General features: G+C 43.5%; 2 long non-coding RNA genes across 2 annotated transcripts in view; both read right to left on the bottom strand.

Moving 5' to 3' along the window:
- Window positions 1-26,972, bottom strand: part of LOC137422652 (uncharacterized) — a 1,758,619-nt gene that overhangs the window by 213,095 nt on the left and 1,518,552 nt on the right. The gene's annotated exons all lie outside the window — the stretch shown is intronic.
- LOC137422644 (uncharacterized) lies at window positions 21,344-25,083 on the bottom strand. The gene is made up of 2 exons (XR_010983559.2): window positions 24,957-25,083; window positions 21,344-23,207 (listed from the first exon to the last, which is right to left on the bottom strand). It is a non-coding gene; the product is annotated as an uncharacterized LOC137422644 (long non-coding RNA).

Genomic DNA, 26,972 nt, shown 5'->3' with positions numbered 1-26,972 from the left:
TCCATTCCTGAACCAAGCGGTTTACATTGCTAAACTACAAGGTTCAACTACAGAACCAGAATATCCATCCCTGAACAAGGAGGTTTACACTGCTAAACCACAAGGTTCCCCTGCAGAACCAGAATATCCATCCCTGAACCAGGAGGTTTACACTGCTAAACCACAAGGTTCCCCTGCAGAACCAGGAGATTTCATTCCTGAACCAAGCGGTTTACATTACTAAACCACGAGGTTCCACTGCAAAACCAGGAGATTCTATTCCTGAACTAAGCGGTTTACATTGCTAAACTACAAGGTTCAACTACAGAACCAGAATATCCATCCCTGAACCAGGTTTACACTGCTAAACCACAAGGTTCCCCTGCAGAACCAGGAGATTTCATTCCTGAACCAAGACGGTCCACCGCTAAACCACGAGGTTCCACTGCAAAACCAGGAGAGTGCATCACTGAACCAAGCGGTTTACATTGCTAAACCACGAGGTTCCACTGCAAAACCAAGAGATTCTATTCCTGAACTAAGCGGTTTACATTGCTAAACTATAAGGTTCAACTACAGAACCAGGAGATTCTATTCCTGAACCAAGCGGTTTACATTGCTAAACCACGAGGTTCCACTGCAAAACCAGGAGATTCCAAATCCTGAACCAAGCGGTTTACATTGCTAAACCCCTAGGTTCCACTGCAAAACCAGGAGATTCTATTCCTGAACTAAGCGGTTTACATTGCTAAACCACGAGGTTCCACTGCAAAACCAGGAGATTCTATTCCTGAACTAAGCGGTTTACATTGCTAAACTATAAGGTTCAACTACAGAACCAGAATATCCATCCCTGAAGCAGGAGGTTTACACTGCTAAACCACAAGGTTCCCCTGCAGAACCAGGAGATTTCATTCCTGAACCAAGCGGTTTACATAACTAAACCACGAGGTTCCACTGCAAAACCAGGAGATGCTATTCCTGAACTAAGCGGTTTACATTACTAAACTACAAGGGCCAACTACAGAACCAGAATATCCATCCCTGAACCAGGAGGTTTACACTGCTAAACCACAAGGTTCCCCTGCAGAACCAGATTTCATTCCTGAACCAAGCGGTTTACATTACTAAACCACGAGGTTCCACTGCAAAACCAGGAGATGCTATTCCTGAACTAAGCGGTTTACATTGCTAAACTACAAGGTTCAACGACAGAACCAGAATATCCATCCCTGAACCAGGAGGTTTACACTGCTAAACCACAAGGTTCCCCGGCAGAACCAGGAGATTCCATTCCTGAACCAAGCGGTTTACATTGCTAAACCACGAGGTTCCACTGCAAAACCAAGAGATTCCATTCCTGAACTAAGCGGTTTATATTGCTAAACAACGAGGTTCCACTGCAAAACCAGGAGATTCCATTCCTGAACCAAGCGGTTTACATTGCTAAACCACGAGGTTCCCCTGCAAAACCAAGAGATTCCATTCCTGAACTAAGCGGTTTATATTGCTAAACAACGAGGTTCCACTGCAAAACCAGGAGATTCCATTCCTGAACCAAGCGGTTTACATTGCTAAACCACGAGGTTCCCCTGCAAAACCAAGAGATTCCATTCCTGAACTAAGCGGTTTACATTGCTAAACTACAAGGTTCAACGACAGAACCAGAATATCCATCCCTGAACCAGGAGGTTTACAATGCTAAAATACAAGGTTCCACTACAGAACCAGAAGATTCCATCACTGAACCAGGAGGTTTACACTACTAATTCAGGAGGTTTACACTACTAAACCATGAGGTTCCACTGTCGAACCAGGAGATTCCAATGCTGAACTAAGCGGTTTACATTGCTAAACTACAAGGTTCAACTACAGAACCAGAATATCCATCCCTGAACCAGGAGGTTTACACTGCTAAACCACAAGGTTCCCCTGCAGAACCAGAATATCCATCCCTGAACCAGGAGGTTTACACTGATAAACCACAAGGTTCCCCTGCAAAACCAGGAGATGCTATTCCTGAACTAAGCGGTTTACATTGCTAAACTACAAGGTTCAACTACAGAACCAGAATATCCATCCCTGAACCAGGAGGTTTACATTACTAAACCACGAGGTGCCTCTGCAAAACCAGGAGATGCTATTCCTGAACTAAGCGGTTTACATTGCTAAACTACAAGGTTCAACTACAGAACCAGAATATCCATCCCTGAACCAGGAGGTTTACACTGCTAAACGACAAGGTTCCCCTGCAGAACCAGGAGATTCCATTCCTGAACCAAGCGGTTTACATTGCGAAACCACGAGGTTCCACTGCAAAACCAGGAGATTCCATTCCTGAACCAAGTGGTTTACATTGCTGAACCACGAGGTTCCACTGCAAAACCAGGAGATTCCATTCCTGAACCAAGCGGTTTACATTACTAAACCACGAGGTTCCACTGCAAAACCAGGAGATTCCATTCCTGAACCAAGCGGTTTACATTGCGAAACCACGAGGTTCCACTGCAAAACCAGGAGATTCCATTCCTGAACCAAGCGGTTTACATTGCTAAACCACGAGGTTCCACTGCAAAACCAAGAGATTCCATTCCTGAACTAAGCGGTTTACATTGCTAAACCACGAGGTTCCCATGCAAAACCAGGAGATTCCATTCCTGAACCAAGCGGGTTACATTGCTAAACCACGAGGTTCCCCTGCAAAACCAGGAGATTCCATTCCTGAAACAAGCGGTTTACATTGCTAAACCACGAGGTTCCACTGCAAAACCAAGAGATTCCATTCCTGAACTAAGCGGTTTACATTGCTAAACCACGAGGTTCCCCTGCAAAACCAAGAGATTCCATTCCTGAACCAAGCGGTTTACATTGCTAAACCACGAGGTTCCACTGCAAAACCAAGAGATTCCATTCCTGAACCAAGTGGTTTACATTGCTGAACCACGAGGTTCCACTGCAAAACCAGGAGATTCCAATCCTGAACCAAGCGGTTTACATTACTAAACCACGAGCTTCCCCTGCAAAACCAAGAGATTCCATTCCTGAACCAAGCGGTTTACATTGCTAAACCACGAGGTTCCACTGCAAAACCAGGAGATTCCATTCCTGAACCAAGTGGTTTATATTGCTGAACCACGAGGTTCCACTGCAAAACCAGGAGATTCCAATCCTGAACCAAGCGGTTTACATTACTAAACCACGAGGTTGCACTGCAAAACCAGGAGATTCTATTCCTGAACCAAGCGGTTTACATTGCTAAACTACAAGGTTCAACTACAGAACCAGAATATCCATCCCTGAACCAGGAGGTGTACACTGCTAAACCACAAGGTTCCCCTGCAGAACCAGAATATCCATCCCTGAACCAGGAGGTTTACACTGCTAAACCACAAGGTTCCCCTGCAGAACCAGGAGATTTCATTCCTGAACCAAGCGGTTTACATTACTAAACCACGAGGTTCCACTGCAAAACCAGGAGATTCTATTCCTGAACTAAGCGGTTTACATTGCTAAACTACAAGGTTCAACTACAGAACCAGAATATCCATCCCTGAACCAGGTTTACACTGCTAAACCACAAGGTTCCCCTGCAGAACCAGGAGATTCCATTCCTGAACCAAGCGGTTTACATTGCGAAACCACGAGGTTCCACTGCAAAACCAGGAGATTCCATTCCTGAACCAAGTGGTTTACATTGCTGAACCACGAGGTTCCACTGCAAAACCAGGAGATTCCATTCCTGAACCAAGCGGTTTACATTGCTAAAGCACGAAGTTCCCATGAAAAACCAGGCAGATTCCATTCCTGAACCAAGCGGTTTACATTGCTAAACCACGAGGTTCCCCTGCAAAACCAAGAGATTCCATTCCTGAACCAAGCGTTTACATTGCTAAACCACGAGGTTCCACTGCAAAACCAAGAGATTCAATTCCTGAACTAAGCGGTTTACATTGCTGAACCACGAGGTTCCACTGCAAAACCAGGAGATTCCATTCCTGAACCAAGCGGTTTACATTGCTAAAGCACGAAGTTCCCATGAAAAACCAGGGAGATTCCATTCCTGAACCAAGCGGTTTACATTGCTAAACCACGAGGTTCCCCTGCAAAACCAAGAGATTCCATTCCTGAACCAAGCGTTTACATTGCTAAACCACGAGGTTCCACTGCAAAACCAAGAGATTCAATTCCTGAACTAAGCGGTTTACATTGCTAAACTACAAGGTTCAATGACAGAACCAGAATATCCATCCTTGAACCAGGAGGTTTACACTACTAAATCAGGAGGTTTACATTACTAAACCATGAGGTTCCACTGTAGAACCAGGAGATTCCAATGCTGAACCAGGAGATTCCAATGCTGAACCAGGAGGTTTACACTACTAAACCAGGCGGTTTACACTACTAAACCATGAGGTTCCACTGAAGAACCAGGAGATTCCATTCCTGAACCAAGCGGTTTACATTGCTCAACCACGAGGTTCCCCTGCAAAACCAAGAGCTTCCATTCCTTAACCAAGCGGTTTACATTACTAAACCACGAGGTTCCCCTGCAAAACCAAGAGATTCCATTCCTGAACTAAGCGGTTTACATTGCTAAACCACGAGGTTCCACTGCAAAACCAGGAAATTCCATTCCTGAACCAAGCGGTTTACATTGCTAAACTACAAGGTTCAACGACAGAACCAGAATATCCATCCCTGAACCAGGAGGTTTACACTACTAAATCAGGAGGTTTACACTGCTAAACATGAGGTTCCACTGCAAAACCAAGAGATTCTATTCCTGAACTAAGCGGTTTACATTGCTAAACTATAAGGTTCAACTACAGAACCAGGAGATTCTATTCCTGAACCAAGCGGTTTACATTGCTAAACCACGAGGTTCCACTGCAAAACCAGGAGATTCCAAATCCTGAACCAAGCGGTTTACATTGCTAAACCCCTAGGTTCCACTGCAAAACCAGGAGATTCTATTCCTGAACTAAGCGGTTTACATTGCTAAACCACGAGGTTCCACTGCAAAACCAGGAGATTCTATTCCTGAACTAAGCGGTTTACATTGCTAAACTATAAGGTTCAACTACAGAACCAGAATATCCATCCCTGAAGCAGGAGGTTTACACTGCTAAACCACAAGGTTCCCCTGCAGAACCAGGAGATTTCATTCCTGAACCAAGCGGTTTACATAACTAAACCACGAGGTTCCACTGCAAAACCAGGAGATGCTATTCCTGAACTAAGCGGTTTACATTACTAAACTACAAGGGCCAACTACAGAACCAGAATATCCATCCCTGAACCAGGAGGTTTACACTGCTAAACCACAAGGTTCCCCTGCAGAACCAGATTTCATTCCTGAACCAAGCGGTTTACATTACTAAACCACGAGGTTCCACTGCAAAACCAGGAGATGCTATTCCTGAACTAAGCGGTTTACATTGCTAAACTACAAGGTTCAACGACAGAACCAGAATATCCATCCCTGAACCAGGAGGTTTACACTGCTAAACCACAAGGTTCCCCGGCAGAACCAGGAGATTCCATTCCTGAACCAAGCGGTTTACATTGCTAAACCACGAGGTTCCACTGCAAAACCAAGAGATTCCATTCCTGAACTAAGCGGTTTATATTGCTAAACAACGAGGTTCCACTGCAAAACCAGGAGATTCCATTCCTGAACCAAGCGGTTTACATTGCTAAACCACGAGGTTCCCCTGCAAAACCAAGAGATTCCATTCCTGAACTAAGCGGTTTATATTGCTAAACAACGAGGTTCCACTGCAAAACCAGGAGATTCCATTCCTGAACCAAGCGGTTTACATTGCTAAACCACGAGGTTCCCCTGCAAAACCAAGAGATTCCATTCCTGAACTAAGCGGTTTACATTGCTAAACTACAAGGTTCAACGACAGAACCAGAATATCCATCCCTGAACCAGGAGGTTTACAATGCTAAAATACAAGGTTCCACTACAGAACCAGAAGATTCCATCACTGAACCAGGAGGTTTACACTACTAATTCAGGAGGTTTACACTACTAAACCATGAGGTTCCACTGTCGAACCAGGAGATTCCAATGCTGAACTAAGCGGTTTACATTGCTAAACTACAAGGTTCAACTACAGAACCAGAATATCCATCCCTGAACCAGGAGGTTTACACTGCTAAACCACAAGGTTCCCCTGCAGAACCAGAATATCCATCCCTGAACCAGGAGGTTTACACTGATAAACCACAAGGTTCCCCTGCAAAACCAGGAGATGCTATTCCTGAACTAAGCGGTTTACATTGCTAAACTACAAGGTTCAACTACAGAACCAGAATATCCATCCCTGAACCAGGAGGTTTACATTACTAAACCACGAGGTGCCTCTGCAAAACCAGGAGATGCTATTCCTGAACTAAGCGGTTTACATTGCTAAACTACAAGGTTCAACTACAGAACCAGAATATCCATCCCTGAACCAGGAGGTTTACACTGCTAAACGACAAGGTTCCCCTGCAGAACCAGGAGATTCCATTCCTGAACCAAGCGGTTTACATTGCGAAACCACGAGGTTCCACTGCAAAACCAGGAGATTCCATTCCTGAACCAAGTGGTTTACATTGCTGAACCACGAGGTTCCACTGCAAAACCAGGAGATTCCATTCCTGAACCAAGCGGTTTACATTACTAAACCACGAGGTTCCACTGCAAAACCAGGAGATTCCATTCCTGAACCAAGCGGTTTACATTGCGAAACCACGAGGTTCCACTGCAAAACCAGGAGATTCCATTCCTGAACCAAGCGGTTTACATTGCTAAACCACGAGGTTCCACTGCAAAACCAAGAGATTCCATTCCTGAACTAAGCGGTTTACATTGCTAAACCACGAGGTTCCCATGCAAAACCAGGAGATTCCATTCCTGAACCAAGCGGGTTACATTGCTAAACCACGAGGTTCCCCTGCAAAACCAGGAGATTCCATTCCTGAAACAAGCGGTTTACATTGCTAAACCACGAGGTTCCACTGCAAAACCAAGAGATTCCATTCCTGAACTAAGCGGTTTACATTGCTAAACCACGAGGTTCCCCTGCAAAACCAAGAGATTCCATTCCTGAACCAAGCGGTTTACATTGCTAAACCACGAGGTTCCACTGCAAAACCAAGAGATTCCATTCCTGAACCAAGTGGTTTACATTGCTGAACCACGAGGTTCCACTGCAAAACCAGGAGATTCCAATCCTGAACCAAGCGGTTTACATTACTAAACCACGAGCTTCCCCTGCAAAACCAAGAGATTCCATTCCTGAACCAAGCGGTTTACATTGCTAAACCACGAGGTTCCACTGCAAAACCAGGAGATTCCATTCCTGAACCAAGTGGTTTATATTGCTGAACCACGAGGTTCCACTGCAAAACCAGGAGATTCCAATCCTGAACCAAGCGGTTTACATTACTAAACCACGAGGTTGCACTGCAAAACCAGGAGATTCTATTCCTGAACCAAGCGGTTTACATTGCTAAACTACAAGGTTCAACTACAGAACCAGAATATCCATCCCTGAACCAGGAGGTGTACACTGCTAAACCACAAGGTTCCCCTGCAGAACCAGAATATCCATCCCTGAACCAGGAGGTTTACACTGCTAAACCACAAGGTTCCCCTGCAGAACCAGGAGATTTCATTCCTGAACCAAGCGGTTTACATTACTAAACCACGAGGTTCCACTGCAAAACCAGGAGATTCTATTCCTGAACTAAGCGGTTTACATTGCTAAACTACAAGGTTCAACTACAGAACCAGAATATCCATCCCTGAACCAGGTTTACACTGCTAAACCACAAGGTTCCCCTGCAGAACCAGGAGATTCCATTCCTGAACCAAGCGGTTTACATTGCGAAACCACGAGGTTCCACTGCAAAACCAGGAGATTCCATTCCTGAACCAAGTGGTTTACATTGCTGAACCACGAGGTTCCACTGCAAAACCAGGAGATTCCATTCCTGAACCAAGCGGTTTACATTGCTAAAGCACGAAGTTCCCATGAAAAACCAGGCAGATTCCATTCCTGAACCAAGCGGTTTACATTGCTAAACCACGAGGTTCCCCTGCAAAACCAAGAGATTCCATTCCTGAACCAAGCGTTTACATTGCTAAACCACGAGGTTCCACTGCAAAACCAAGAGATTCAATTCCTGAACTAAGCGGTTTACATTGCTGAACCACGAGGTTCCACTGCAAAACCAGGAGATTCCATTCCTGAACCAAGCGGTTTACATTGCTAAAGCACGAAGTTCCCATGAAAAACCAGGGAGATTCCATTCCTGAACCAAGCGGTTTACATTGCTAAACCACGAGGTTCCCCTGCAAAACCAAGAGATTCCATTCCTGAACCAAGCGTTTACATTGCTAAACCACGAGGTTCCACTGCAAAACCAAGAGATTCAATTCCTGAACTAAGCGGTTTACATTGCTAAACTACAAGGTTCAATGACAGAACCAGAATATCCATCCTTGAACCAGGAGGTTTACACTACTAAATCAGGAGGTTTACATTACTAAACCATGAGGTTCCACTGTAGAACCAGGAGATTCCAATGCTGAACCAGGAGATTCCAATGCTGAACCAGGAGGTTTACACTACTAAACCAGGCGGTTTACACTACTAAACCATGAGGTTCCACTGAAGAACCAGGAGATTCCATTCCTGAACCAAGCGGTTTACATTGCTCAACCACGAGGTTCCCCTGCAAAACCAAGAGCTTCCATTCCTTAACCAAGCGGTTTACATTACTAAACCACGAGGTTCCCCTGCAAAACCAAGAGATTCCATTCCTGAACTAAGCGGTTTACATTGCTAAACCACGAGGTTCCACTGCAAAACCAGGAAATTCCATTCCTGAACCAAGCGGTTTACATTGCTAAACTACAAGGTTCAACGACAGAACCAGAATATCCATCCCTGAACCAGGAGGTTTACACTACTAAATCAGGAGGTTTACACTGCTAAACATGAGGTTCCTCTGTAGAACCAGGAGATTCCAATGCTGAACCAGGAGGTTTACATTGCTAAACCACAAGTTTCAATTGCTGAACCAGGAGATTCCACTGCTTAACCCAAAGGTTCCATTGCTGAACCAAGATGTTTCACTTCTAAAGCACTGCTGAGCTTAGATATTTATACTACCGAATCAAGATGTTCTACTGCTAAACCAAGAGGTTCCACTGACTGCTTAATCAAAAGGTTTGGCTGAAAAGCAACCACGGAACCATGAGGATCCACTGTTAAACCACAATAATGAACCATGAGGATCCCCTGTTAAACCACAATACTGAACCATGCGGATCCCCTGTTAAACCACAATAATGAACCATGAGGATCCCCTGTTAAACCACAATATTGAACCATAAGGATCCCCTGTTAAACCACAATAATGAACCATGAGGATCCCCTGTTAAACCACAATACCGAACCATGAGGATCCACTGTTAAACCACAATAATGAACCATGAGGATCCCCTGTTAAACCACAATACTGAACCATGCGGATCCCCTGTTAAACCACAATAATGAACCATGAGGATCCCCTGTTAAACCACAATATTGAACCATAAGGATCCCCTGTTAAACCACAATACCGAACCATGAGGATCCCCTGTTGAACCACAATAATGAACCATGAGGATCCCCTGTTAAACCACAATATTGAACCATAAGGATCCCCTGTTAAACCACAACACCGAACCATGAGGATCCACTGTTAAACCACAATAATGAAATATGAGGATCCACTGTTAAACCACAATACTGAACCATGAGGATCCCCTGTTAAACCACAACACCGAACCATGAGGATCCACTGTTAAACCACAATACTGAACCATGAGGATCCCCTGTTAAACCACAGTACTGAACCATGAGGATCCCCTGTTAAACCACAATAATGAACCATGAGGATCCCCTGTTAAACCACAATATTGAACCATGAGGATCCCCTGTTAAACCACAATACCGAACCATGAGGATCCACTGTTAAACCACAATACTGAACCATGGGGATCCCCTGTTAAACCACAATACTGAACCATGAGGATCCACTGTTAAACCACAATACTGAACCATGGGGATCCCCTGTTAAACCACAATACCGAACCATGAGGATCCACTATTAAACCACAATACTGAACCATGGGGATCCCTTGTGAAATCACAATACTGAACCATGAGGATCCCCTGTTAAACCACAATACCGAACCATGAGGATCCACTGTTAAACCACAATACTGAACCATGGGGATCCCCTGTTAAACCACAATATTGAACCATGAGGATCCCCTGTTAAACCACAATACCGAACCATGAGGATCCCCTGTTAAAGCACAATACCGAACCATGAGGATCCCCTGTTAAATCACAATACCGAACCATGAGGATCCACTGTTAAACCACAATACCGAACCATGAGGATCCACTGTTAAACCACAATACCGAACCATGAGGATCCACTGTTAAACCACAATACTGAACCATGGGGATCCCTTGTTAAATCACAATACTGAATCATGAGAATCCTCTGTTAAACCACAATACTGAACCATGAGGCTCCTCTGTTAAACCACAATACCGAACCATGAGGATCCACTGTTAAACCACAATACCGAACCATGAGGATCCACTGTTAAACCACAATACTGAACCATGGGGATCCCTTGTTAAATCACAATACTGAATCATGAGAATCCTCTGTTAAACCACAATACTGAACCATGAGGCTCCTCTGTTAAACCACAATACTGAACCATGAGGATCCCCTGTTAAACCACAATATTGAACCATAAGGATCCCCTGTTAAACCACAATACTGAACCATGAGGATCCCCTGTTAAACTACAATAATGAACCATGAGGATCCCCTGTTAAACCACAATATTGAACCATGAGGATCCCCTGTTAAACCACAATACTGAACCATGAGGCTCCTCTGTTAAACCACAATACCGAACCATGAGGATCCACTGTTAAACCACAATACCGAACCATGAGGATCCACTGTTAAACCACAATACTGAACCATGGGGATCCCTTGTTAAATCACAATACTGAATCATGAGAATCCTCTGTTAAACCACAATACTGAACCATGAGGCTCCTTCGTTAAACCACAATACTGAACCATGAGGATCCCCTGTTAAACCACAATACTGAACCATGAGGATCCCCTGTTAAACCACAATAATGAACCATGAGGATCCCCTGTTAAACTACAATAATGAACCATGAGGATCCCCTGTTAAACCACAATATTGAACCATGAGGATCCCCTGTTAAACCACAATACTGAACCATGAGGATCCACTGTTAAACCACAATACTGAACCATGGGGATCCCTTGTTAAATCACAATACTGAATCATGAGAATCCTCTGTTAAACCACAATACTGAACCATGGGGATCCCTTGTTAAATCACAATACTGAACCATGAGGCTCCTCTGTTAAACCACAATACTGAACCATGGGGATCCCCTGTTAAACTACAATAATGAACCATGAGGATCCCCTGTTAAACCACAATATTGAACCATAAGGATCCCCTGTTAAACCACAATACTGAACCATGAGGATCCCCTGTTAAACTACAATAATGAACCATGAGGATCCCCTGTTAAACCACAATACTGAACCATGAGGATCCCCTGTTAAACCACAATACTGAACCAGGAGGATCCCCTGTTAAACCACAATACTGAACCATGAGGATTCCCTGTTAAACTACAATAATGAACCATGAGGATCCCCTGTTAAACCACAATATTGAACCATAAGGATCCCCTGTTAAACCACAATACTGAACCATGAGGATTCCCTGTTAAACTACAATAATGAACCATAAGGATCCCCTGTTAAACTACAATACTGAACCATAAGGATCCCCTGTTAAACTACAATAATGAACCATGAGGATCCACTGTTAAACCACAATATTGAACCATGGGGATCCCTTGTTAAAGCACAATACTGAACCATGAGGATCCCCTGTTAAACCACAATACCGAACCATGAGGATCCCCTGTTAAACCACAATAATGAACCATGCGGCTCCACTGTTAAACCACAATACTGAACCATGAGGATCCCCTGTTAAACTACAATAATGAACCATGAGGATCCCTTGTTAAACCACAATACTGAACCATGAGGATCCCCTGTTAAACCACAATATTGAACCATGAGGATCCCTTGTTAAACCACAATACTGAACCATGAGGATCCCCTGTTAAACCACAATAATGAACCATGAGGATCCCTTGTTAAACCACAATACTGAACCATGAGGATCCACTGTTAAACCACAATAATGAACCATGAGGATCCCCTGTTAAACCACAATACCGAACCATGAGGATCCCCTGTTAAACCACAATATTGAACCATGGGGATCCCTTGTTAAACCACAATACTGAACCATGAGGATCCCCTGTTAAACCACAATACTGAACCATGAGGATCCCCTGTTAAACCACAATAATGAACCATGCGGATCCACTGTTAAACCACAATACTGAACCATGGGGATCCCCTGTTAAACTACAATAATGAACCATGAGGATGCCTTGTTAAACCACAATAATGAACCATGCGGATCCACTGTTAAACCACAATACTGAACCATGAGGATCCCTTGTTAAACCACAATAATGAACCATGCGGATCCACTGTTAAACCACAATACTGAACCATGAGGATCCCCTGTTAAACTACAATAATGAACCATGAGGATCCCTTGTTAAACCACAATACTGAACCATGAGGATCCCCTGTTAAACCACAATAATGAACCATGAGGATCCACTGTTAAACCACAATACTGAACCATGAGGATCCCCTGTTAAACCACAATAATGAACCATGAGGATCCACTGTTAAACCACAATACTGAACCATGAGGATCCCCTGTTAAACCACAATACTGAACCATGAGGATCCCCTGTTAAACCACAATACTGAACCATGAGGATCCCCTGTTAAACCACAATACTGAACCATGAGGATCCCCTGTTAAACCACAATATTGAACCATGAGGATCCACTGTTAAACCACAATAATGAACCATGAGGATCCACTGTTAAACCACAATACTGAACCATGAGGATCCCCTGTTAAACCACAATACTGAACCATGAGGATCCCCTGTTAAACCGCAATACTGAACCATGAGGATCCCCTGTTAAACCACAATATTGAACCATGAGGATCCCTTGTTAAATCACAATACCGAACCATGAGGATCCACTGTTAAACCACAATACTGAACCATGGGGATCCCCTGTTAAACCACAATACCGAACCATGAGGATCCACTGTTAAACCACAATACTGAACCATGGGGATCCCCTGTTAAACCACAATACCGAACCATGAGGATCCACTATTAAACCACAATACTGAACCATGGGGATCCCTTGTGAAATCACAATACTGAACCATGAGGATCCCCTGTTAAACCACAATATTGAACCATGAGGATCCCCTGTTAAACCACAATACCGAACCATGAGGATCCACTGTTAAACCACAATACCGAACCATGAGGATCCACTATTAAACCACAATACTGAACCATGGGGATCCCTTGTGAAATCACAATACTGAACCATGAGGATCCCCTGTTAAACCACAATACCGAACCATGAGGATCCACTGTTAAACCACAATACTGAACCATGGGGATCCCTTGTGAAATCACAATACTGAACCATGAGGATCCCCTGTTAAACCACAATATTGAACCATGAGGATCCCCTGTTAAACCACAATACCGAACCATGAGGATCCACTGTTAAACCACAATACCGAACCATGAGGATCCACTATTAAACCACAATACTGAACCATGGGGATCCCTTGTGAAATCACAATACTGAACCATGAGGATCCCCTGTTAAACCACAATACCGAACCATGAGGATCCACTGTTAAACCACAATACTGAACCATAGGGATCCCTTGTGAAATCACAATACTGAACCATGAGGATCCCCTGTTAAACCACAATACTGAATCATGAGGATCCTCTGTTAAAGCACAATACTGAACCATGAGGATCCCCTGTTAAACCACAATACCGAACCATGAGGATCCACTGTTAAACCACAATACTGAACCATGAGGATCCCCTGTTAAACCACAATACTGAACCATGAGGATCCCCTGTTAAACTACAATAATGAACCATGGGGATCCCTTGTTAAATCACAATACTGAATCATGAGGATCCTCTGTTAAATCACAATACTGAATCATGAGGATCCTCTGTTAAACCACAATAATGAACCATGAGGATCCCCTGTTAAACCACAATAATGAACCATAAGGCTCCTCTGTTAAACCACAATACTGAACCATGAGGATCCCCTGTTAAACTACAATAATGAACCATGAGGATCCCCTGTTAAACCACAATACTGAACCATGGGGATCCCTTGTTAAATCACAATACTGAATCATGAGGATCCTCTGTTAAACCACAATACTGAACCATGAGGATCCCCTGTTAAACCACAATACCGAACCATGAGGATCCACTGTTAAACCACAATACTGAACCATAAGGCTCCTCTGTTAAACCACAATACTGAACCATGAGGATCCCCTGTTAAACTACAATAATGAACCATGAGGATCCCCTGTTAAACCACAATACTGAACCATGAGGATCCCCTGTTAAACCACAATATTGAACCATGAGGATCCCCTGTTAAACCACAATACCGAACCATGAGGATCCACTGTTAAACCACAATACTGAACCATGGGGATCCCTTGTTAAATCACAATACTGAACCATGAGGATCCCCTGTTAAACCACAATACTGAACCATGAGGATCCCCTGTTAAACTACAATAATGAACCATGAGGATCCTCTGTTAAACTACAATACTGAACCATGAGGATCCCCTGTTAAACTACAATACTGAACCATGAGGATCCCCTGTTAAACTACAATAATGAACCATGAGGATCCCCTGTTAAACCACAATACTGAACCATAAGGATCCTCTGTTAAACCACAATACTGAACCATGAGGATCCCCTGTTAAACTACAATAATGAACCATGAGGATCCCCTGTTAAACCACAATACTGAACCATAAGGATCCTCTGTTAAACCACAATACTGAACCATGAGGATCCCCTGTTAAACTACAATAATGAACCATGAGGATCCCCTGTTAAACCACAATACTGAACCATAAGGATCCTCTGTTAAACCACAATACTGAACCATGAGGATCCCCTGTTAAACTACAATAATGAACCATGAGGATCCCCTGTTAAACCACAATACTGAACCATGAGGATCCCTTGTTAAACCACAATAATGAACCATGAGGATCCACTGTTAAACCACAATACTGAACCATGAGGATCCCTTGTTAAACCACAATAATGAACCATGAGGATCCTCTGTTAAACCACAATAATGAACCATAAGGCTCCTCTGTTAAACCACAATACTGAACCATGAGGATCCCCTGTTAAACCACAATACTGAACCATGAGGATCCCCTGTTAAACCACAATACCGAACCATGAGGATCCACTGTTAAACCACAATACTGAACCATGGGGATCCCTTGTTAAATCACAATACTGAATCATGAGGATCCTCTGTTAAACCACAATACTGAACCATGAGGATCCCCTGTTAAACTACAATAATGAACCATGAGGATCCTCTGTTAAACCACAATAATGAACCATAAGGCTCCTCTGTTAAACCACAATACTGAACCATGAGGATCCCCTGTTAAACTACAATAATGAACCATGAGGATCCTCTGTTAAACCACAATAATGAACCATAAGGCTCCTCTGTTAAACCACAATACTGAACCATGAGGATCCCCTGTTAAACCACAATATTGAACCATGAGGATCCCCTGTTAAACCACAATACTGAACCATGGGGATCCCTTGTTAAATCACAATACTGAACCATGAGGATCCCTTGTTAAACCACAATAATGAACCATGAGGATCCACTGTTAAACCACAATACTGAACCATGAGGATCCCTTGTTAAACCACAATAATGAACCATGAGGATCCTCTGTTAAACCACAATAATGAACCATAAGGCTCCTCTGTTAAACCACAATACTGAACCATGAGGATCCCCTGTTAAACCACAATATTGAACCATGAGGATCCCCTGTTAAAGCACAATACTGAACCATGAGGATCCCTTGTTAAACCACAATACCGAACCATGAGGATCCCCTGTTAAAGCACAATACTGAACCATGGGGATCCCTTGTTAAACCACAATAATGAACCATGAGGATCCACTGTTAAACCACAATACTGAACCATGAGGATCCCTTGTTAAACCACAATAATGAACCATGAGGATCCTCTGTTAAACCACAATAATGAACCATAAGGCTCCTCTGTTAAACCACAATACTGAACCATGAGGATCCCCTGTTAAACTACAATAATGAACCATGAGGATCCACTGTTAAACCACAATATTGAACCATGAGGATCCCCTGTTAAACTACAATAATGAACCATGAGGATCCACTGTTAAACCACAATACTGAACCATAAGGATCCACTGTTAAACCACAATAATGAACCATAAGGCTCCTCTGTTAAACCACAATACTGAACCATGAGGATCCCCTGTTAAACTACAATAATGAACCATGAGGATCCACTGTTAAACCACAATAATGAACCATGAGGATCCTCTGTTAAACCACAATTCTGAACCATGAGGATCCACTGTTAAACCACAATAATGAACCATAAGGCTCCTCTGTTAAACCACAATACTGAACCATGAGGATCCCCTGTTAAACTACAATAATGAACCATGAGGATCCACTGTTAAACCACAATAATGAACCATGAGGATCCTCTGTTAAACCACAATACTGAACCATAAGGATCCACTGTTAAACCACAATACTGAACCATGAGGATCCACTGTTAAACCACAATAATGAACCATGAGGATCCTCTGTTAAACCACAATAATGAACCATAAGGCTCCTCTGTTAAACCACAATACTGAACCATGAGGATCCCCTGTTAAACCACAATACTGAATCATGAGGATCCTCTGTTAAACCACAATATTGAACCATGAGGATCCCCTGTTAAACTACAATAATGAACCATGAGGATCCACTGTTAAACCACAATACTGAACCATAAGGATCCACTGTTAAACCACAATACTGAACCATGAGGATCCACTGTTAAACCACAATAATGAACCATAAGGCTCCTCTGTTAAACCACAATACTGAACCATGAGGATCCCCTGTTAAACTACAATAATGAACCATGAGGATCCCCTGTTAAACCACAATACTGAATCATGAGGATCCTCTGTTAAACCACAATATTGAACCATGAGGATCCCCTGTTAAACTACAATAATGAACCATGAGGATCCCCTGTTAAACCACAATACTGAACCATGGGGATCCCTTGTTAAACCACAATATTGAACCATAAGGATCCCCTGTTAAACTACAATAATGAACCATGAGGATCCCCTGTTAAACCACAATATTGAACCATAAGGATCCCCTGTTAAACCACAATACTGAACCATGAGGATCCCCTGTTAAACTACAATAATGAACCATGAGGATCCCCTGTTAAACCACAATATTGAACCATAAGGATCCCCTGTTAAACCACAATACTGAACCATGAGGATCCCCTGTTAAACTACAATAATGAACCATGAGGATCCCCTGTTAAACTACAATAATGAACCATGAGGATCCCCTGTTAAACCACAATATTGAACCATAAGGATCCCCTGTTAAACCACAATACTGAACCATGAGGATTCCCTGTTAAACTACAATAATGAACCATAAGGATCCCCTGTTAAACTACAATACTGAACCATAAGGATCCCCTGTTAAACTACAATAATGAACCATGAGGATCCACTGTTAAACCACAATATTGAACCATGGGGATCCCTTGTTAAACCACAATACCGAACCATGAGGATCCCCTGTTAAACCACAATACTGAACCATGCGGATCCCCTGTTAAACCACAATACCGAACCATGAGGATCCCCTGTTAAACCACAATAATGAACCATGCGGATCCACTGTTAAACCACAATACTGAACCATGAGGATCCCCTGTTAAACTACAATAATGAACCATGAGGATCCCCTGTTAAACCACAATACCGAACCATGAGGATCCACTGTTAAACCACAATACTGAACCATGGGGATCCCTTGTTAAATCACAATACTGAATCATGAGGATCCTCTGTTAAACCACAATACTGAACCATGAGGATCCCCTGTTAAACTACAATAATGAACCATGAGGATCCTCTGTTAAACCACAATAATGAACCATAAGGCTCCTCTGTTAAACCACAATACTGAACCATGAGGATCCCCTGTTAAACTACAATAATGAACCATGAGGATCCTCTGTTAAACCACAATAATGAACCATAAGGCTCCTCTGTTAAACCACAATACTGAACCATGAGGATCCCCTGTTAAACCACAATATTGAACCATGAGGATCCCCTGTTAAACCACAATACTGAACCATGGGGATCCCTTGTTAAATCACAATACTGAACCATGAGGATCCCTTGTTAAACCACAATAATGAACCATGAGGATCCACTGTTAAACCACAATACTGAACCATGAGGATCCCTTGTTAAACCACAATAATGAACCATGAGGATCCTCTGTTAAACCACAATAATGAACCATAAGGCTCCTCTGTTAAACCACAATACTGAACCATGAGGATCCCCTGTTAAACCACAATATTGAACCATGAGGATCCCCTGTTAAAGCACAATACTGAACCATGAGGATCCCTTGTTAAACCACAATACCGAACCATGAGGATCCCCTGTTAAAGCACAATACTGAACCATGGGGATCCCTTGTTAAACCACAATAATGAACCATGAGGATCCACTGTTAAACCACAATACTGAACCATGAGGATCCCTTGTTAAACCACAATAATGAACCATGAGGATCCTCTGTTAAACCACAATAATGAACCATAAGGCTCCTCTGTTAAACCACAATACTGAACCATGAGGATCCCCTGTTAAACTACAATAATGAACCATGAGGATCCACTGTTAAACCACAATATTGAACCATGAGGATCCCCTGTTAAACTACAATAATGAACCATGAGGATCCACTGTTAAACCACAATACTGAACCATAAGGATCCACTGTTAAACCACAATAATGAACCATAAGGCTCCTCTGTTAAACCACAATACTGAACCATGAGGATCCCCTGTTAAACTACAATAATGAACCATGAGGATCCACTGTTAAACCACAATAATGAACCATGAGGATCCTCTGTTAAACCACAATTCTGAACCATGAGGATCCACTGTTAAACCACAATAATGAACCATAAGGCTCCTCTGTTAAACCACAATACTGAACCATGAGGATCCCCTGTTAAACTACAATAATGAACCATGAGGATCCACTGTTAAACCACAATAATGAACCATGAGGATCCTCTGTTAAACCACAATACTGAACCATAAGGATCCACTGTTAAACCACAATACTGAACCATGAGGATCCACTGTTAAACCACAATAATGAACCATGAGGATCCTCTGTTAAACCACAATAATGAACCATAAGGCTCCTCTGTTAAACCACAATACTGAACCATGAGGATCCCCTGTTAAACCACAATACTGAATCATGAGGATCCTCTGTTAAACCACAATATTGAACCATGAGGATCCCCTGTTAAACTACAATAATGAACCATGAGGATCCACTGTTAAACCACAATACTGAACCATAAGGATCCACTGTTAAACCACAATACTGAACCATGAGGATCCACTGTTAAACCACAATAATGAACCATAAGGCTCCTCTGTTAAACCACAATACTGAACCATGAGGATCCCCTGTTAAACTACAATAATGAACCATGAGGATCCCCTGTTAAACCACAATACTGAATCATGAGGATCCTCTGTTAAACCACAATATTGAACCATGAGGATCCCCTGTTAAACTACAATAATGAACCATGAGGATCCCCTGTTAAACCACAATACTGAACCATGGGGATCCCTTGTTAAACCACAATATTGAACCATAAGGATCCCCTGTTAAACTACAATAATGAACCATGAGGATCCCCTGTTAAACCACAATATTGAACCATAAGGATCCCCTGTTAAACCACAATACTGAACCATGAGGATCCCCTGTTAAACTACAATAATGAACCATGAGGATCCCCTGTTAAACCACAATATTGAACCATAAGGATCCCCTGTTAAACCACAATACTGAACCATGAGGATCCCCTGTTAAACTACAATAATGAACCATGAGGATCCCCTGTTAAACTACAATAATGAACCATGAGGATCCCCTGTTAAACCACAATATTGAACCATAAGGATCCCCTGTTAAACCACAATACTGAACCATGAGGATTCCCTGTTAAACTACAATAATGAACCATAAGGATCCCCTGTTAAACTACAATACTGAACCATAAGGATCCCCTGTTAAACTACAATAATGAACCATGAGGATCCACTGTTAAACCACAATATTGAACCATGGGGATCCCTTGTTAAACCACAATACCGAACCATGAGGATCCCCTGTTAAACCACAATACTGAACCATGCGGATCCCCTGTTAAACCACAATACCGAACCATGAGGATCCCCTGTTAAACCACAATAATGAACCATGCGGATCCACTGTTAAACCACAATACTGAACCATGAGGATCCCCTGTTAAACTACAATAATGAACCATGAGGATCCACTGTTAAACCACAATACTGAACCATGAGGATCCCCTGTTAAACCACAATACTGAACCATGAGGATCCCCTGTTAAACTACAATAATGAACCACGAGGATCCCCTGTTAAACTACAATAATGAACCATGAGGATCCACTGTTAAACCACAATACTGAACCATGAGGATCCCCTGTTAAACTACAATAATGAACCACGAGGATCCCCTGTTAAACTACAATAATGAACCATAAGGATCCCCTGTCAAACCACAATACCGAACCATGAGGATCCCCTGTTAAACCACAATAATGAACCATGAGGTTCTACTGCTAAAGTTGGTTTCAGTGACAAACTGGAGAGTACATAGAACACGATACCCCACGATGATTAAGTATCTACTTCAATTTTAATAAAATATTGATTTCAAAGATTGTTTTTAAAAATCCGGAAGTTTCATGCGACTGGAGCACTTATAGATCACCCTTTTACAGTACAGTGTAATAAGATGATATAGACTCACAGTTTAGGACATGGAGCATTTATTGATCATCACAGAGCGCAGCGTCAATCGGCATCGTTCATAGCCATGTCGGCAACCTCTTCTTCACCCCACCCCTCTCACATGCGACACCCTCTCATGATACATATTGATATATACCATGGTTTTGGAAGTATTATGGAGGTTGTTGGTGTTCTAGAGTGTGTAATCCCATTTCTAGAGTATGTAATCCCATTTAAATAAAAGGTTTAAAACAACAACAACAACACAACATGCATTTTAAGGCCATTTTCCCTGCTAGAGCGGGGGTTAGCCTTGTGGTCCCCATGACAATCTTCTCCATTTTGCCCTATTTTCTGCATCTCTCCTTGTTAACCCCATTGCCCGCATTTCTTCTTCCACCATCTTTAGCCAAGTCTTTCTCGGTCTTCCCCGTCCTCTACTTCCTTCCACATTCATTTCCATCACTCTTCTCAACCAGTCACTTTCATCCTTCCTCAACACATGACCAAACCATCTCAACCTGTTCCTCTTCACAGCTTCAATCACAGGCTCTATTCCCATCATCTTTCGCAATTCATCATTTGTCTTCCTCTCTCTCAACGATACTCCGCACATCCATCGAACCATTCGCATTTCCACCCTTTCCAGCCTTCGTTGCTGCTCTACGTTCATGACCCATGTCTCGCTCCCATAAATCATAACACTTCTCACACATGCAGCATACACCTTTCCCTTTTCCTTCAGCTTTTTCGCCTCCAAAAGGTTTAAAAGCTTAGAAATAAATTAATTCCGGGTTTTAGCGCTGTTTTACCCAGTGTCTATTACACCACCCCATCTAACACGTTACATTAGTTTGTCGTGCTTGGTGTTTGTGTCCTTTATAACGTCCTTAAAAACAGTAAATTTCCTGTGTGGAATCATTTTTAAAGTTTTGACAGCCAGGCAGGAAGTCCGAGTAAGAAAATTATCGCACTCCTATCTATGCATGTGCTTCCAGGATGAATTCAAAGCCAAGGTACGGTAAAATGATAAACATGTCTTCCTACTCATGTTCCGTTTCATTTTCAATATATAACGTTAAATTAAATAATTTGTTCCTTGATCATAAACTGATAGGATAGACAAATAGACAAACGGATGTGAACCAATTGTTTAACCCCGCTTTTCGCTTCCCGCGTGCTTGGGGTAACAACTGGGTCCCACTGCTGAAAAGTGCCGCTGTATTATGTTTCCACTGTTTCAACCAGGAAAGACAACTTGCTGCGAACCAGGGAGTTATGTTGTTTAACGAAGGTGTTTCCATTGCTCTTGATATAAAAGTCTTTGAGGCTGAACGAGGGTTCATTTTGGAGCTGCATGAGGTTCCGGTGAAATTCTGTACCCAACTTCGGTAATTCACTCGACTCTCCTACAGGGAGTCATTCTCCAAAGGTGGTGGTGCTGGAAGCCCGTACTCTAGAGAGCATTGAGGGATTTGAGGCCCTCGCAAGAAATCGTGAACGTCTGGGAACCAGTTCTCGACATTTCTCCAGTCTTTCGCATGGTGCGCGAATTTCCACCCCCATGATAAGCGATGGAGGTGGAGCCCACATCAATGAGGACAATGAGCTGATAGGAAGGCCTAGAGGTACACACAGTTGGCTCTAAGCTGTCATGCCGGTGTTTCACAGGCAGGGTGGTTCATCAATGTGTGCGCCGTCCCTCGGATGGACATTGAACAGGTTGTCCCGTATGCCAGGATTTGTTGGTGGACATTGAAGATCCCACGGTGTCCTTCGTGAAGAGTAGGCGACCTATCTCCAGCACTTTGGCCGAATTCCAAATTCTTGCCATAACCAGCAGAGGGCATTGTATCACCGGCACAGCCACGCCCCCAGTCTTGTGCTGTATCCGAACAAGAAGAATAAAGAAGAAGAAGAGACAATGCAAGTCACTCGAGCCTCCAAAGGGCAATGAAAAATAATAAACACAAAAATGAATTTGCTGTTGTCTATATGAATAGCCGGCAAAGCCGGTGTTGTGAATGAACGCGTACGTATTATGTTGAAAAGCCAGATTTTGCTGGATCCCTTGGCTTGAGAATTTCGAAGCTTTGACGCACCAAATCGCTCAATGGAGGCCGCCATCTTGCGGATGCGGAAGTATGCATAAAAAAATTGAGAAAAAGTTAAATAGGAGTTTGTTTCACCCGTCTTTTTTTGATTCACAATCTTATGCACCTCTAATTTGTAATTAAAATACTTTAAGACCAACCTCGGCCTGCACGGGCCTGGTTATCTTCAACGAAAATCGTCAGCAAACACCGGAACCAATGAGATTCGAGCATTTGAAAAAATATTTCAAAAACCAAATCACTCAATGGAGGCCGCCATCTTGCGGATGCGGAAGTATGCATAAAAAAATTGAGAAAAAGTTCAATAGGAGTTTGTTTCACCCGTCTTTGTTTGATTCACAATCTTATGCACCTCTAATTTGTAATTAAAATACTTTAAGACCAACCTCGTTCCCCGGGCCACACGGGCCCTGGTTTTCAACGAAAATCGTCAGCAAACACCGGAACCAATGAGATTCGAGCATTTGAAAAAATATTTCAAAAACCAAATCACTCAATGGAGGCCGCCATCTTGCGGATGCGGAAGTATGCATAAAAAAATTGAGAAAAAGTTCAATAGGAGTTTGTTTCACCCGTCTTTGTTTGATTCACAATCTTATGCACCTCTAATTTGTAATTAAAATACTTTAAGACCAACCTCGTTCCCCGGGCCACACGGGCCCTGGTTTTCAACGAAAATCGTCACCAATTACCGGAACCAATGAGATTCGAGCATTTGAAAAAATATTTCAAAAAAGCTTATTACCACATTTCGGACGCTGAAAACGGCGTCAAATATTCTAAAATAGACGAGGAAGTATTTTTTAGAAATCTCGCGGCCGTCGGGGATAGTTTTTCATGGCCGGAAATATCCGAAGTTGAGACGGAATTCACCGAAATAATCAAAAAGGAAATTTTATAAATTTTAATCTCATCCAGAATGCAAATGGTGTCATTTTGAACTAGGTACGGTACCTACTACACCTACCTACTACCAACTACCTAACCTACTGATGCCATAGTGATGGGTAAAATAGTGGCAAGAGGCTTTGGCTTCGCCGGCTCATTGTGGCTTTGCAGTCGGGTACTAGTATTAAATATGAATTCACCAACAAGACAAATCCGTTTGATATCCCACAGGCTTCTTGTGCCCAAGATTGGTGAGGCCTGAAAAACAAGGCCACGTCAGGGTCACAGCACAGCAGGCCGGCGGGACGGTCGGGTATCCATGCCACGGAATGCCGTCGAGGATGTAGAAGAGCAACAACGTGGAGGAATAGCAATATTCCGTGAGGAACCGGGGATGGCCAGGGATTAAGGAGGGGGTTTCGTGGGAATCACGAGGGGTCGCATCCCACTACCCTGTGGCTTCCACAGAAGGCCGCGGCTGAAGCAGCTGCCTTGCCGCGTGTCCTTCATGTGCATCACGACCTGCTGCTCCGATAATATTGTCCTAACCCTTCCCACGGGCAGCGTGGGCCGCCGGGAGAGAGCGAAGCCCCCCTTACCTCCCTCCGATCGCGGGGCCTGGTCCGTATTACCTGTGGTTTGTTACACTTTGCCAGATTCGCTCCAGGAATTCGCCACAAATCACGAGCGTTCCACGATTCAATTGGAGGGACGACGTGAGTTATTCATTACATACACGCCATGCTAATGTAATAATACGCACAATTATTCACGATACTCATCAAGGTTCGTAATTTAAATCACCAAGAACAGTATACTCGCGGGAGTTGCTATTTCAACAAAACTATGAGGAAAATTCCCTGCTAGCAATTAATATAACATATTCCCTTGTTTTCGCAATATACATGAAGGGTATGGTGTTCCTCATCGGAACGTGACGTACTTCCTGTTACAGATAGTGACGTCACAGGCGACTGATGTTGCTGAAGAGTCCGTTTCACTGATGCTGAGAAATCATCGATGATAAGATAAGATCGCTGCACTCTGCGCTTTGGGTATTTGGGGAGAGCAGGTCCTAATCTCCGCCATAAAGCTAATCGGTCCATCGAGGCTAAACTCACCGTTGAAGGTCCGTCTTTTGACCTGCCGACGTGAGCCGCAAGCGAAGGTGCGATGAGTTGCAGGAGTTAACCTGCTCGGATTCCTGATAAGGAGCACTGGATGGGGAGGGGTTGGGGTTGCGGCTATTTTGGGCCACGAGAGCACAGATGAGATTAAAAGTGTTCTGGGGCTGGAGGAGGAAAAGATCCTTGATTCACGGATCCTGTGAATGATCCATGACGGGTCAATATTGACGAGCACCGAGCACACTCACCTTGGTCCTTGGGGCCGACATGACATGACAGAGGAAATGTATTAAAACTTTGAATTGTACGCTCGACTACTAATTACTATTACTACGACTAACACTATTAATATTACTACTACTAATACTGCTACTATTAGTATTACTACTACTAATACTATTGGTACTATTACTACTACTAATACTGCTACTATTAGTATTGTTGCGGATCTCCAACGTCGGCCTTCCCCTTATCAAGGGGGGATTAATCCCCTTGTCCTTTTTACTAGCCGACGCGATCCGGGGCTATCACGTTCCTTCCGGTCAGTGTTAAATCGGGTTGTTGGTCGAATTAGTCCTATTACCTAAGTACTAACACCGGCCGTGAAGCAAGGAAATAACCCCACCCGAACCACGGCGTTAGTGGACACGCCGAGCGAAGCGAGCCGCGATTCGGGCTGTTATCAGGAACTAACCCGATTGGAGCGGTTATGGTCGTGCCACGCTTACCCAATGGAGAAATCACTAAGACGGTCGAATCAGGAAAGACAGGAAGAACAGATTGGTTTATTAACTATTTACACAGGAAGAAGAGGAAGAGAAAGAGCAATGTACAATGAAGAGGAAGAAGCAGATACACAGGGCAGCCTTATACAGTCTTATACTTATCCCTGGACACGGGCCCGTTCTCACTCAGACTCACTCTCAGACTCACTCACACGGGGTTTGTAGATGGTCGGGTTGAGGGTCCAAAGATGGCGTCCACAGCTCGTCCGGTCCCCGACTCGTACCGTGCAGGCGATGGAAGATGGCAGGCAGCTCTCCGCGTGGCGTAGGCGCGAGGCGGACAATTATATATCGGGGGATCGGTAAGTGGCGATTATATTGCGTACGTTATAGTTGTACCGGCGCCTTTATACGCGCTCCCGGTATCGCTATGTACAATGCGCCGCTTCCCCAATGATGTTACCGAAGCGCCTTCCACCAACGTCCTTCTGCCCGAATGCCAAGGCTTGGCTCCCCTCACAAGTCCTTCACAACGCTGCAGTCCTTCGCCAGCCCTTTGTAAAGCGCAATCAATCCTTTCCAAATGCTTGCCACAGCACGTCTCTCCTCAAACTCATTCAGCAGAGGGCCCCGGCTCATAACTGAGGTGGGGGCCTCACGCGAAGAGTTTTATTGCCACGCCCAGCGAACCCTCTCGAATCTCTAGCCACACCCTGTCAGGCGATCTCACGCGAGCCCTGGTTGGTTGATGGGGTCTTACCGGCTCCGCCCTTGATGGCTGCTTGATGTGGCCACA

The sequence above is a fragment of the Myxine glutinosa genome, chromosome 2 (genome assembly GCF_964187855.1).
Source record: "Myxine glutinosa chromosome 2, kmMyxGlut1.1, whole genome shotgun sequence".
Lineage (NCBI taxonomy): Eukaryota > Metazoa > Chordata > Myxini > Myxiniformes > Myxinidae > Myxine > Myxine glutinosa.
The sequence above is the reverse complement of the archived record's forward strand: the minus strand, read 5'-3'. Positions and strand labels throughout refer to the sequence as shown.